Source organism: Oryx dammah, unplaced genomic scaffold, assembly GCF_014754425.2.
Source record: "Oryx dammah isolate SB20612 unplaced genomic scaffold, SCBI_Odam_1.1 HiC_scaffold_13, whole genome shotgun sequence".
In the NCBI taxonomy this organism is placed as follows: Eukaryota; Metazoa; Chordata; class Mammalia; order Artiodactyla; family Bovidae; genus Oryx; species Oryx dammah.
Window position 1 is genome coordinate 43,857,553 of NW_024070197.1, and position 15,643 is coordinate 43,873,195.

General features: G+C 40.5%; 1 non-coding gene across 1 annotated transcript; it reads right to left on the reverse strand.

The window, feature by feature from the left end:
• Positions 1–266: 266 nt before the first annotated feature.
• TRNAC-ACA lies at positions 267–338 on the reverse strand. Its single transcript has one exon. It is a non-coding gene; the product is annotated as a tRNA-Cys (tRNA).
• Positions 339–15,643: the final 15,305 nt, after the last annotated feature.

Consider the following 15,643-nt stretch of genomic DNA (forward strand, 5'->3'; position numbering starts at 1 on the left):
ATCATCTTGGCAAGTGAAAAGAAGGAAAAAATGGAGAAAAGAACTCAAATTTATTGAAGCCTTATCATTACTCAGTGTTCCAATGATTCTTTCATTTCATCATCGTAACCAGCCTGTAAGGGAGATGCTGTTTCTGTTTGTTTTATAGGTAAGTGAAGTTGCTCAGTCGTGTATGACCCTTTGCTAACCCTAAAAGGCTCCTCCGTCCATGGCATTTTCCAGGCAGGAATACTGAAGTGGGTTGCCATTTCCTTCTCCACGGGATCTTCCCCACCCGGGGATCGAACCCAGATCTCCTGCATTGTGGGCAGATGCTTTACCATCTGAGCCACTGGGGAAGCCCATTATAGATAAACTGAAGCTCAAAAGACTTGTGTCATGTCTAAAGACTCATCACATGGGGGAGTATGTGACTCAGACTCTACTGTTCTGAATCAAAATCTCAAGATGACTTTTCTTAATTGAATTCTAGAGTAAATATGGTAGGTAATAATAGGCCCATCTCTTTAGACACTGAAGAACTTTAAAGTTATGATCTGAATAGTGAACAATGGTCCCCCAATCTCTTTTACTTTAGTGTCCAAGTTTTATAGTTGAGGAATCTCTTCCTTGTCTTATTCTAAGTCTGAACGGGCCAGTTGCTGGATTAAACCTATCTCGCACCTCAGTGCGTGGTTGCTTATTCATCCATCCATTCAATATATATTATTGGACATCAGCTATCCTCTTACCTGTGGAGTTCCAATGGTGACCAAAAGAAGCCCTTACAAAACTTACAGTTTTATGGTAATTAAAACATTGGCTTCATAGGTCAAACCAGTGTTTCACGTTTGGTACTAAGAGTTAAAAATTATTTGGGTCAAATCAACTTAAAACTCAAGTGAAAGGAGAAATAAAAAGCAACGTGCACACACCTGATGTGAATCAGTTCCCGCAGGCCTTAGAATGCTGCTTGGCTCACAGCCCAGTACATTATATTAAGATAGAAGGGGGCACAGGAAAAAGAGAAAAGCTAAAGAATGGAGAAATTGCCAAAGAAAGAAAAAAAGGGAGGGGATAAAAAGACTATTCATGTGGGTAACTGATGGTTGAAAATTTTCCTTTTCATATAGAGGATGGTTGAATAGAGAATCTTGCTTCTAAATGCATACATACTGACCTGCTTTAATAATTCAAATCAGAGTACAGGTTCACAGAGCTTCCAGAATCCTCCATAAAATCAAAGATACATAAGGCAGGAAAGACTGCAGCCTAATTAGAGTTTTTAGAAGCCAGCCAGCACAAGTTGGGGTGGGAGAGTAAGGTGGGATCACCTTCCACAGCACCAGGGAGAGAGAGCCCTGGACTATGTCAGAAACAACTAGGGACAGGTAAGAAGTAGGGGAATCTGAGGCACCTCAAATTATTTTTACTGTCTATAGACTCCTACATTAGTGGAGTCTTTGAAAATTTTCAGTGTAATCCATTTGTTATCAAGGCAGATAAAGCACATTTGCAGTCAGCCAAGGAAAATTTAGCAATGGCCTAGTTGTGTCTGGGTCTGGCTTTTGAGTACTAGGTCTGTGCAGAACTCAAAGCTGGACAAGATCAGAGTAAGTTCCCATCATCAGGCTTTACCAAGTCGTCATGTGTCTGGAAGAAAGCAAGTTGTAAGTGTTTACTGAATCATTGTTTGTGGCCATAAAACTAGGGGCAGTCAAATTTAATAAAGGGAAGTTGGTCTATATACTGTGATATATTCAAATAATGTAGCATCTTATATGAGTTCAGACGAATATGTAGTAACATGGCTGATCTGAGAGGCTTGTTGTAGGTACTTTCAGCTACTCACCCTGAACATACTTAATGTGTACATGTATTTAGTTATACGTTATGTACACGTTCAATTTTGTTTCTAAAGTATATACTAAAATGGAAGTGAAAAAGAATGAGATGAAAGATAAAAATGATAATACCCCTCAGAATTTGATTATAGTTTAGTGACCCCTCCTCTAGTAGGGTATTGTTTCTATAAAAGCCCCAAAACACATATAACCTACCAGCAGTTAGCACAATTTTATAAACTTTTAGCAGTGATCTTGTTTTGACTGAAAGCAACCACAGAGATTGTGAGACTAAATCCTTGTTCCATAGCAATAACTATTATATTATTAGTATATTTCTATGCTATTTCATGGCTTACACTTTGCTTTCTCAAACCTTATCTCGTCTGATCCTGATGATGGCATTTCAGGATAAGGAGGGCAGGTAATGTCATGTCCATTAGGCTGATGAGAGAGATTAAAAGGTCACACAGTTAATAAGAACAAGAGCCAAGGCTTGAATCTAGGACACCTGTCTACACATTTGCCTCTGTATTTGACTAAACCACATTGCCTGGTTCTAGAGACAGAGGAGCCTAGTGGGCTGCCGTCTGTGGGGTCGCACAGAGTCGGACACGACTGAAGCGACTCAGCAGCAGCAGCAGCAGCAGCAGAAACGCTTGAGACCTCCATTTCCAAGGCTCCCCATGAACTCCACGGCATAACCAACATGTGGGTCACGGGAATGTGCTGAGTCTTCTGGAAAGCAGAGGCCAGGCAAGGAATCAAGTCCTGATGTTTCACTTGGAAGCTGCAAGCTCACAGTGGTGAAGGTAAGGCAAAATGAAACGATGCAGAGCGTCTGAGGAGATAGGTTCCTGGACGGGCCACGTCTTCTCAGTGAGCCATGGTGTAACACAGGAAGTCCTTTGGTGTGTAAATTTGCTTGGCACACTGGAGTTTTCCAGAAGGGCTCAAGGAAGAACCACAGCAAATGGTGACAAGAAGGAGAAATTATGTGCTTGCCTTCTCTCTGGTTCTTTCTTCTCATTGGTTATTATTCATCCCATGATGAGATGACTACCCTTCCACCCACTTCCGAGTGACCTCATTTTACCTTCTGTGGCACTAAATATATATCCCAGGGTGATGAGAGAAGGTTGCACTGCTCATGTATGCTTAACTTAATCCATTTTTATTAGTGAATTTTTCTCCTTTCTGGTCACTAAAGTAGTATTGCAGAAATGATAAAGAAAAAAAAAAAAATCAAATCCAACCACAGTTCTCTCAGAAACTCCTGTTTCCAAGGGAAAAGGAAAAAAGACAGGATGCTGTGAGGCCTGTGGTGAAGTAGGTAAAAATCAAGACCTGCTCTCCTATTAAATGCTTGTGTTCTTGCTGCTAAGTGTCTTACATGCATTTTCCCATTCAGTCATCCTCATTATGAAATAAGCATCTGTATTTTGTAGATGAGCTATCAGTTCAGTTCAGTTGCTCAGTTGTGTTCGACTCTTTGTGACCCCACAGACTGTAGTATGCCAGGCTTCCCTGTCCATCACCAACACCCAGAGCTTGCTCAAACTCATGTCCATCACCAACACCCAGAGCTTGCTCAAACTCATGTCCATTGAGTCGGTGATGTGATCCAACCATCTCATCCTCCTCTGTCATCCCCTTCTTCTCCTGCCTTCAATCTTTCCCAGCATCAGGGTCTTTTCAAATGAGTCAGTTCTTAGCATCAGATGGCCAAAGTGTTGGAGTTTCAGCTTCAGCATCAGTCCTTCCAATGAGTATTCAGGACTGATTTTCTTTAGGATTGATCTCCTTGCAGTCCAAGGGACTCTCAAGAGTCTTCTCCAATACCGCACACTATAGAAACCAACACCAACACTACAGAAACTTCTAAAAGATGAATAATTTGAGAAAATCAGCTAAAAGTAATTTATTTGTCAAGCTCAAAATTTGTGCCCAGATTATCTGTGTCAAAACCGGAGTTCATAAGCATTGTGTTATATACTGTGTGCGTGGGTGCTAAGTCACTTCCGTGATGTCCCATTCTTTGCGACCCCATGGCCTGTAGCCTGCCCAGCTCCTCTGTCCATGGAATTTCCCAGGCAGGAATACTGGAGTGGGCTGTCATGTCCTCCGCCAGGGGGTCTTTTCAACCCAGGGATCAAACTCACATCTCTTCCATTTCCTGCATCAGCAGGCGGGTTCTTTACCTCGACTCATCTCTTTATCATTGTTTCATCGAATCTAAGCCAGTGCTGATTGAAGTCAAACCATTATTTTATGTGTGATCAACACATTAAAGAAAACTAGTGCCAATTAAATTGGTGCACTCTTTTTACCTATTAAAAGGTTTTCATTTTCTACTTATTAAAACTTTTCTTTTAAACTTGTTTAGACACACCATTATTACACATACATAGAAAATACAGTTAAAATAAATTTGTTAGGCTATTTCTAAAACATCTTCACTTTTGATGTCTTGAAGATGTCTTGAATAACATTTCATCTGGGATGTCACTGCTTGCATATTCTATACCACCAAGAGTCTTGGTGATGAATATTTTGCTTAAGAAAACCTATTATTGCCCCCATGATTTTCTTGCAAACTATTGACACCCATTCTACACACGTTGATGCCCATGAAGAGACAATGACTTTACACTGTGACTGACATCTGGCCAACAGCGATTATGCACCCAATTTTAGAGATGCAAAAAAGGGGAGGAATACACATTTTAGAATCTATGAAGTATGGAAATTTTACCCCTGGTCATAACTTAGATGTTCTTTTTCATTCTAAATAAAATGTTTTTCTCTCATGACCCAGGAGATTTTTGCTGGCTGTGTAGGCTTATTGGGGGGGCAAAAATGTAGAAAATCTTTCTGTTGCAGGGTTTCAGTAATCCGAGCAACAGCCTTAATGATTTGGATTATTTTATAGGTAACCCAACCCCCTCCATTCTTTGCAGGCTTTGAGATTTAACTGTGTTTCAGAAAGTTTTCTGCTAAAACTCCTGGGCTTTTAACTTATGTGGCGTCTTAAGTCGAATTCATCGTCTTATCTAATCTGATATCCAAGGATAGCTTTGTCAAAGCAAAGTCAAGTATTGGCAATCCCTCAGAAACTTCAGAAGAATGAATAATAGAAAAATGATTTAAAACGGAAAGATTTAGGTAGAAGTTTGAAATCTTTTAAAGAGCAGAACAACAGGCCCCTTCCTGGATCTGCTAGTGCTGGCTTTGGAATATGAATAGAAGAGCAGACTCTGAGAGCAGAGACAGATCTCAGGATAAATACCATCTTGTCTATTGCACGAGGAGTATCCAGCATCCTGCCCAGATAACAAAGTAGTGATTCCAGAAAATTTCCTTGAAGAACAGATTCCCTAACTGCAGTAGCTGTTCTGTGCCTCACTTCCCCAGAAAAAAAAAAAAAAAAAAACATGCTCCACATTTTTGTTGATATTATTTTTCCTTGCGTTTAGAAGATACAGAGAAAGATGACTCTGTCCCTTATATAGGGCTTCCCTGGTGGTTCAGATGGTAAAGAACCTGCCTGCAGTGCAGGAGACCTGGGTTCAGTTCCCTAGAGGGGATGAATAGTATAGGGGTTAAAATATGGATCCAGTCCCAGTTTTGGATCCCAGCTCTGCCACACTGGAATTTATTAGCAATGTGACCTGAGGCTAGTTTTGCAGCATCTGTGAGGCTTGAATTCTCATTTATAAAGTGAAGAAAGTAATTTTGTTTGTTTAATGGTATAATTATGAATACTAAGTGCTTCCTTGGTGGTTCAGAGGGTAAAGAATCTGCCTGTAATGCAGGAGACTTGGTTTTGATCCCTGGGTTGGGAAGATCACCTGCAGAAGGGAATGGTAACCCACTCCAGTAATCTTGCCTGGAGAATTCCATGGACAGAGGAGCCTGGCTCATGAGTTCACAAAGAAATGGGAATATTTGTTAAGCCCTAACATGCAGTAAGATCCTGGAACCTTTTAGGTGTTTTGAAGTGCTTTTTAAATAAAACATAAGTAACAACTATTTTCATTAATTCAAGTTCTTGTAAATAGTATAAACTGAATTGGAATCCTTTATTATGTCATATGTCCATTGCTTCTTTCAATTTCAAAGGAATAACAATCAATCAGTAACAATAAATTAGTATAATCACCTGGATTGTTTTTCCTTGGCATATTTATCTCTGAAGATATACTTCCGTGTTTTTCCTACATTCTGAAAGATAGAGATGAGAATTTTCTGTATTGATGGGCAGCCTGCTCTGTGTGTTAATGCTATATGCATATTTAGCTTTCTTTGGGGTTGACTTTATGTTTGTGCTTCTTGCTACATCAGGAAAGATGGAAATTGGATATTGCATTTTGAAGAAAGTTTGACCAAAAAATGTGCCTGGCACCAAAGTCAGAGCTCTTAACTGCAAAGTTTAAGTCTCTTTATTCCAGGACTCTGCTCAGCCCACTCCTAGAGTTATTTCTTTCTATTCTGTTATCTTCTGGAAAAATTGTTTTCAGACCTTGATTTCTAATGGAAGGAACCTGAGCATCAGTATACTTTTCCTTCTCTCAGGCTACTGCTCAGGCCAGCAGCCACCCTCATTGAACAGCATGGCACTGTCTTTGTGGTTAGGGTGTGAACAGAGGCCATGGCTACATTGATTGGAGCATAAAAGGCAATATTTACGCTAATAGCAAATAGATTGACATATACGATGCAGACATCCTAGGCGTATATTTTCCATTCATGGAAGCAAAATTCATCAAGTCCTGATTAGCACTTCTTTTTGTTCTAGAAGTCTCCTTTTGCACACTGAGAATTTTCAACCTGGATTTGTTAGTAGAAGATGATTTCCACCAGATCAGGCGCACATCACGGAGTCAGCCTTGTCTGGCTTTGTGTGCCTAGTGCCTTTCAAGTTATCCAGCCCATGAGGGACCCTCATTGACTATTAAATGAGAATGGTTTGTTGTTTCCTTTGAAGTGACTTGTGTTTTAAATTAAAATGTTGGTCAGACAACTGAAGTGGTCACTGTACCTGTATGAAATTTTTAAGGAGAGTTTCAATTATGCTAGATGAGAAGTAAGTCTAAAGAGCTGCTGTATAGCATAGTGCCTTTGGTTAATATAATGCAGTGCACCTCAGAGTTTATTAAGAGGCTAGGTTTCATGTTAAGTGTTTTTACCACAAAAAAACAGCAGTGATAATAGCAGACACCAAGGAAACTGAGAAGTGTTGGATATATCTCATCATCTTGATTGTGGTGATGGTATCATGAGTGTTTGCATAAGTTCAGACTCATCAGGTTGTCCACATTAATTCTTCATAGATCAATTATACCTCCATAAAGCTGTAAAGAAATGAATGAAAGGGAGAAGAGATGAAGGGAGGAAAAAAATGAGAGGAGGAAGGAACAGGGCCTCAGTCTCTCTAAGTAGTTGAATTGAGAGTGACTCTTGCTAATCATTGTGGTTCAGGACCACACTTACTTCCTGAGAAGTCCAACGCCTTGTCCTAGTAACCACTAAAACATTCAAGCTAGTTGGAAAACCCATTGGATTATAAATGAAAATGCATATCTGGGTCCCTTTCTCTCTTTTAGAAATTATAATAGAAGTAATTGCTCTTACATTTTTTTAATCAAAAAATAAGAAATGTAACAAAATGAAAGTCTCCTTTCCTCTTCCTGCCCTTTTACTCTTATCTCTGTCCTCAAAAGTAGCTTCATTATCAGTTTAGTGTCTACAGTTCCACAACACTCTCCTATTATATAACACAAATAAACATATGTGTATATTATATATAGTTACAGAGAAACTGACATGTATATTCATTATGGATCTTAGAACATAAGCTGCAGGAAATTCAACCTCAAGTTAAGGTTTCTCTGGCTCCCGTGGTGCCAAGATCCTAGGGTTTTATGAGACATCATCATGAGGGCCCCTTGGGTCTCCCTTCCATGTTGGTTACTGCTGAGGTGTCCATGTTCTCTGTTAACATGGTCCTTTCCAGAAATCCTTGACAAAACCTATCCTGGTGGCAAGGATTCTGAAAGTGCAAAGGTAATGGTAGAAAAAATAGGAAGAAAGCAGCATTTACTATATAAATGGGCATTCTACCTAGATGTGTTTATATTGTTTCTGGAGAGACAGAAATGATATTATGGCACATGTCTGCATAAAAAATAATTAGAGTTAGTTCACAAAGCTATCCTTACATTAACTATGAAGTTAAATTGATTTTTCTACTCTTTCTTCCTGATAGTGAATTAACAGATTATAATAAGCATAAGGAAAAAACTGCAGATGCCTCTTATCTGATTCAGACTCTGTGTGTATGAAGTTCTTCGCTAATGAATCCTTTGTAGTGATGCTCGGAAACAAGCCTCATAATTCACTAGAAGCACGGTAATATGCAACATGAAGTAAATCACTACTTGAATTACTTGAAAGGTACTGTCAGCCTTGTAAAACTACCCTTGTTTTCTTCTCATTATGCTTTTCTCCCTCTTTCCTTATACTTCACGGCTGCACTGATTAGTGTTTATTTCTATTTTCTTTTCCTTCTGTTTGTCCTACTATTTGTCCTTATTTTCCTAACTGTGGCAGAAGCTCAGCCACTGCACTGCCAGGGATGAAATCCCTTAATGAAACAGTTGGAGATAAGGACCTGGGCTCCTCACATGCTGTCAATAACTATCTCTGAAGTTTAAAGGAGAAGCATGAACCTTGTGATCCTGTAGGAGCCAACTCACTTTGCAATTTGAGCTGATCAGTTTGAATGATATGTTTGAGGCACTGAGGGAGGAGGAGACATGACCCATTTCGCATCGCATACCCAACTTGAGTTCCAACCAATTTCTGAGGCTTCAGCTGAGTCAGGAAACTTTAAGATCCCCAGGACTCACAAAATACATGAGTAGTCCAGAAACATTCATCATGTTATCTTATCTGATAGTGACGTTTCCCCCATCTGTTCACCAAAATAGAAGTCAGTGCATTTGGGTGATGTGCCCTTGGCATTGCAATATAAGGCATCTTGAAGTTTTTCTGGCCAAGTTGATAGGTGCTGTTGGGGTGTGAGAAGTCAGTTTTATCTTTCAGCTCCTAAAATTTCTATCAATTGGAAGTGCAGCTGCTATCTGAAATCTGAATGTCCATTGAGATAACATGTCAACCTCTAAAATTGATATTGGAGCAGCTAATAAAGTATTAGTTGCTCAATCGTGTCTGACTCTTTACAACCCCATGGACTGTAGCCTGCCAGGCTCCTCTGTTCATGGAATTCTCCAGGCAAGTATACTGGAATGGGTGGCCATTCCCTTCTCCAGGAGATCTTCCTGACCCAGGGATCAAACTTGGATCTCCTTCTTTGCAGGCAGATTCTTTACTGTCTGAGTCACCAGGGAAGCCCCGCAGCTAATAAAGCTAGATATCAATTAAATTATGTGCTTAGGAGTGAGGAGAAAAATGTAAGCAATTGGAATCCTTCATCTTTTAAGCATACTGTCTCAATCACTATTCATTTTTAGTCATTCTAATATTTTCCATTATTGTAAGATAGACGGTTATAGAATTCTGACACATTTCTAGTTCTTTTGCCCCCAAATAGTACATATGACTCAGTAAATCTCCACATTTATTTTGCTTTCCCACAACTTCTTAAGTCCCCAGACATTTCTAGCTGTGTCATATGAGACTTATGATCACCATCAAAATCTCCTGTATCCTGTTCTTTGAACATTCTTTCCAACATCGTATTCTGAGACCTGGCTACTCTTTGCAGACATTGTTTCACATAATCTTGGATCAGAGTTTGGAGATCGACTGTCTCCTCCTTTTCCTTATTGCTCTTTCCAGATCATTTCCCTCTCCTCTCCCCGAAATAACAGTTCCTTTGAGATGCATGCTATCAAACTGTTTACTCCCACTCCTTTTTGAAACAGTCACCTATTAATGTCCGAGCCACTCCACATCCCCTTCACTAACAACTTAAACAGATTAATGGTTCTCTCCCAGGGACTTCCCTCATCATCCAGTAGTAAAGACTCTGGACTCCCAATGCAGAGAAATAGGTCCTGCATGCTGCAATGAAGATGTCACACTCAGCAACGGTTGCGTGCTGCAACTAAGACCTAGTACAAACAGATAAATTAAAAAACAAAACAAAACACAAAACTTCTCTTGCATTGTCACGCCTTTATCATTCCCGGGAAGTCCAGCCTCTATCTACAAGAATGACCCATCTAACCTGTTGGCACCTTACACTCTTGCCTTCCTCCCTTCCAACGGTCTTCTTTCTCCACGCTGCATGTTATAGTCATTCTTTTTCTATGACATCATCCTAGACCTCTAAGCAGCTGACCCCCATTCTTGGGCTTGTACATTTAAAAAAATACTTATTAATTATTTATTTTAATTTATTTGGCTGTACTGGGACTTAGAGGATCTTCGATCTTCGTTGCGGCATGTGGAATCTAGTCCTGAGGAAGTCCCCCAAGACTTTTGCATTTATCTGGGACATTTTCTGCACATCTCTCATGGGTTGTCCCCTCAGTGGTACAAGTCTCTGTGAAAATGAAACTTCCTGAGGAGGCTTTTTGGACTGCCTTATCTAAAATAACCATCCTGCTCCAACCCTCACCCCTCCCTATCTTCTTACTCTTTTTCTTCATGCCTCTTGTTACCATCTTGACAGTATAAAAGTATATCCTTTCTCTCTCTCTGGAATGTATGCTCATGAGAATAGGATTTTGTCTGCTTGTTCACTACCATGTTCCTTGCACCTAAACCCTGTCAACTCATACTAGGCCCTAAATAGGTATTTGAGAATTAAATAATGAATATATTATATGTGTTTATGTATTAGTTACATACGCATTTACTGTGAACACTTTCAGGCCATTTAGTGAATTATCACACTATCTCAATCCTCATATGGTAACTCTTATATTAAGAGCATTCCTGGGAATAATTTCCATCAGAATTTTTATATTTCCCCACTTGAAATTTTTCTGATGCATTCTAATTAATCCAATCACATTCATAGCCTATCCTGAAGTGCTGTGTAGATTTCTCCTGGGAGCAATTTTGAAACAGGCAGGCCAGCTCTTAATAATATTTCTAGCATAAGTTTAGATAATTCTTTTTATACTGGATGAGAAAAATTGCATAGATGGCAAGGGTGAGAGAACATGGGTCATTCTTGTGAATGAGAAGATTTATTGCTTGCTTAATTCTCAAGGAAATACCTTAACTCCTTCTTAAACTCTGGGTCACAGTTTTCCTGTGTTTATGTAGTAGCTTTATTCATAGGCCTAATATTTGGCCTCTTCTGAGATCCTGAGTCAGAAAAAAAGCTCTGCTTTGTGTATGATCTATTGACCTGCTGACTCTGAGGCCTCCTGCTGGGCTATTTCTCCAGAGGTGGGGATTTTAAACTTTTTTTCCTAAGGCCTTTACTAATTCTTTTCTGACTTTTCTTCTGATCAGTGGCCTGTGTTTTTAAGACATCTAGCAGTATCCAAAGACCCAGACCGATGTGAAGAAAAGACTTTCCCCTTGTGCAAACCTAACTAAACTTTAGATAGACTTTGACCTCATTAGCTCCCTTTTCTAAGCAAGCCTGTAGCACACTACTGTTAAAAAACAAAATCCAACTGAGTAAATTTAAAGATCTAATGGGCTTTATTCAACGATTCTTGAATCGAGCAGCATCCCATCTAGCAAACAGAAAGTAGCTCCGTGGAGCTGTGCAAAATGAAAGGCTTTTGTAGGCAGAAAGGGATGAGAAAAGAAAGTTCGTAGCGAAGAGTGAATTGTTTCAGGCAAGGTCACCTTTCTGTGGGGGACAGCAGGGGTCTACCAGGCAGATTACTTCCCCAGCGTTGACCAGATTGACTGGTCATTCCGGTAATTCCAGATTGACTGGTTGAAGGTCACATTCCTAAGAGATGTTGAAACTACAGTTAAGTTTGATATTAAATCTTGGTTTACTGATATGGTGCTTGGCACTAGTGACTCCATTTTGAGTCTGCGGTTTCTTTTTTTTTTTTACTAGTTTTTTAAACTAATTTGTTTGTTTTTGGCTGCACCGGGTCTTTGTTGCTGCACGGGCTTTCTCTGGTTGTGGCCAGTGGGGGCTACTCTTCCTTGTGGTGCGCAGGCTTCCCATTGTGGTGGCTTTTCTTGTTGCCATGCATGGGCTCTAGGGCACGTGGGCTCAGTAGTTGCAGCTCGTGGGCTCAGCAGTTGTGGCACATGGGCTTAGTTGCCCTGTGGCACGTGGGATCTTCTTGAACCAGGGATTGACCCTGCGGCCCCTGCATTGGCAGGAGAATTCTTAACCACTGACCCACTAGGGAAGTCCTTGTGGTTTCTTTTTTAACAGTAGCGAGGTTAAGAAGCATGGGTGAAGATCTTCCCTAAGCTATGTCCTTTGAGAGTTTAAGTTTGTATTTGGACTAATGATTCTGGTGACCAACATGTGGAGGGCTTCCCCCCACTGCCGAGCAATTGTCCAACACCAGCTGGGGGTCCTACAGTCAAGCTCCACTCTGACATTAGCTACCTGGATGTTGCATCAGATCCCATATATTAAGGGTTCAGTTCTACAAGACTGCACCCTCTTCTCATTTCAGATTCAACTCACAAATCCAGGCAGTCCTCTGAGCTTCTGGCCGACTGGCTATAGATTGAGGTTCCAACCACTTTTCCCCTGGGTTTGAGTAATTTGTTAGAGTGGCTTACAGAACTCAAAGAAACCTTTAACTTACTAGATTACTGGTATAATAAAAGGTTATAACTCAGCAGCAGCCAGATGGAAGACATGCTAGAGGCAAGATATAGAGAAGGGCAAGATTCATCCATGCCCTTTCCAAGTGTCCTGCACTCCCTAAATCCCACGTGTTCACCAATCCAGAAGATCTCTGAACCCTGTCCTTATGGATTTTTATGGAGTCATCATTACATAGGCACAGCTAATTACATCATTGCCCAGTGGGGACTGAACTCAGTCTCCAGCCCCTCTCCCTTGCCCAGAGATGTGTCAAGGGAAGGGCTTGGGACTGAAATTCCCTACCCTCTAATCACCTGGTTGGCAACCAGCCCCCTTTCTTAGATGACTTTTCCAAAGTCTTAATTAACATAGCAAAAGACACTTTTATAGAGCTGATCACTTAGGAAATTCCAAGGCTTTGGGGAGTTCTACACCTGGAATAGATCAATGATCAGATATATATTTCTTACTATAAACTTCAGCCTCACGTGGAGAAAACCACTGAGCCTTTGAACTTGAGTAAGAAGGCTCTTCTATGTACTTTGTCACAGTCCATATTCAATAAGTGCTAAATAACTGATTGGATACTAATGGGAAAAAAATTGGAGGCTAGAAAAGGATATACTCTTTTTTTATAGGGAGAGAATGCTCTAAAGTTTTGGTGGGGGATCCTTATGGGTTGAAGTTTTAAAGATCAAACTGGGAACCTCTCTGCCTTAAACATTAATCACAAGCCTGGTGAGAAAGATAACATATTAATAGCATAAACTCTCATGTAAGTGTGATAGAGATTCATAGGAGTATTAGCACCTCTTTTCTTTTCCCCTCAATATTATGCTGAAAAGGAGGGAGTGACTTACTGAAGCAAAGTGGCCAGACAGAATAAAGAGCCAAGTTGGATATATATTTTGTAGAAATTGATTGATATGAAGAGTATTGAACATGAGAAATTTAAGAAGAGTACTGAAAAAATAAATTGCTGTGTATCTGTGTGGTTTCCTTCATTTTGTACTTTCCAAAGAGCAGATACTAATGATAGAAATTATTTTCAGTCATTTTTTTCCAGTACTTTTATTTAATTGAATGTATGTTTATGTCTCAGGGCTCAGTTTTATGAAGTATGCATAAAGTGACCCATGACTGGGGATGGGAGGGATGGTCTTTCAGGCTGTCTCTGGACAATCAGGTGATTAGAGCTGACTTCTTATCTGAGGAATCAGAGGAGGCTTCCAAAAGGGATGGTATTTTACTTAGGCTTTGGAAGGTGGGTGAAATGTGGATCAACAGAGACAAGAGGCAGAACTTCTAGAAGAGGCAATGATAAAACGGAGACAGCACAGATCAGGAAGGGGCGAGGAGCTTAGTGTGACTGGACTCTCACCTGGAATATGTTTTTCACACTTGACCATCCCCAACTCTACTTTTACCTGGACAAGCCTTACTCATCTTTTAGGTTCAGTAGACCTCACTCCCTGCAGTAAGACTTCCCTGATTCCTCTCTACATGGTATTATGGGAGGCTCCTGGGTATGAATGTGGTGAAACCAAAGGCTTCTGTTATTAGAGCACTCATCACACAATAACAGATTAACTCTTTGAACTCCCATTATCTCCCCTGTATCCAGGAGGACAGAACTTCTTGCTCATCTTCACTTTTTATGCATCTATCACCAGGACTTAGTAGTTTCTTAATAATTTTGTGGTTTTCTTTTCTTTTCTTTTTCCCAGAAATACTTAAATGAGAGAGACAATTGTTGGGGATACTTACTGAAAAATCCTGGAAGATACAACATGGAAGACACTGGTCTTTTTGGACACTTAACCCAGTGGGCCAGACTGTAAAGAATCTGCCTGCAGTGCAGGAGACCTGGGTTCAATACCTGGTTCAGGAAGATTCCCCTGGAGAATGGAATGGCAACCACTCCAGTATTCTTGCTGAGATAATCCCATGGACAGAGGAACCTGGTGGGCTAGAATCTAGGGGGTTGCAGAGTCGGACATGATTGAGCAACTAGAAAGTGTAAAAGAGTGTAATCTGCCAGGTGAGTTGATAACTCAATCATAAGCTACCACTGTGGGAGAAGGTCATTAGAAATATCTAAGTTATCTCCTCATTGTAATAGACATTTTAGAGTTGAGGAAGCAGAGATGATGAAAAGTGAGGTATCCAAGTTGCTGTTTAGTCACTAAGTCATGTCTGACTCTTTGAAATCCTGTGGACTATAGCCCGCCAGCCTCCTCTGTCCATGGAATTCTCCAGACAAGAACACTGGAGTAGGTAGCCATTTCCTTCTCCAGGTGAGATTCCTGATGCAGGGATTGAATCTAGGTCTCCTGCATTGCAGGCAGATTTGTTACTGTCTAAATCACTAGGGAGGAGAAAGCAATGGCACCCCACTCCAGTACTCTTGCCTGGAAAATCCCATGGACGGAGGAGCCTGGTAGGCTGCAGTCCATGGGGTTGAGAAGAGTCAGACACGACTGAGCGACTTCACTTTCACTTTTCACTTTCATGCATTGGAGAAGGAAATGGCAACCCACTCCAGTGTTCTTGCCTGGAGAACCCCAGGGATGACGGAGCCTGGTGGGCTGCCATCAATGGGGTCGCACAGAGTTGGACATGACTGAAGCTACTTAGCAGCAGCAGCAGCAGCAGCAGCCCACTAGGGAAGCCCAAGGTACTCAAGAAAGGCATTCAGTTACTGCCAGGTGGACTATCCTTTACTAGTTGCCACATTTGTGCATTTCCCCATGCCATGTGGTTACCATAGAAATTTAAAAATTAAAAATTTTTAAATTTAATGATCAGAAATTTGCAATCCAATACTGAAAAAAAAATCATTACTAAAATACCATGCCCTGAAGATACTTTAGCTAAGACTCAGAGAAGTGATAGAATTTATTTGCCTGGAAATATTAAATATAGAATCCAGTCTGCAAACTCCCCCACCCCACCGTACTTCTTATTCCAAAGTCTCTTGTCACTGTTGTCAATCACGATTGCTCCAGCTCTCACCCACTTACATTTATATTGAATATAC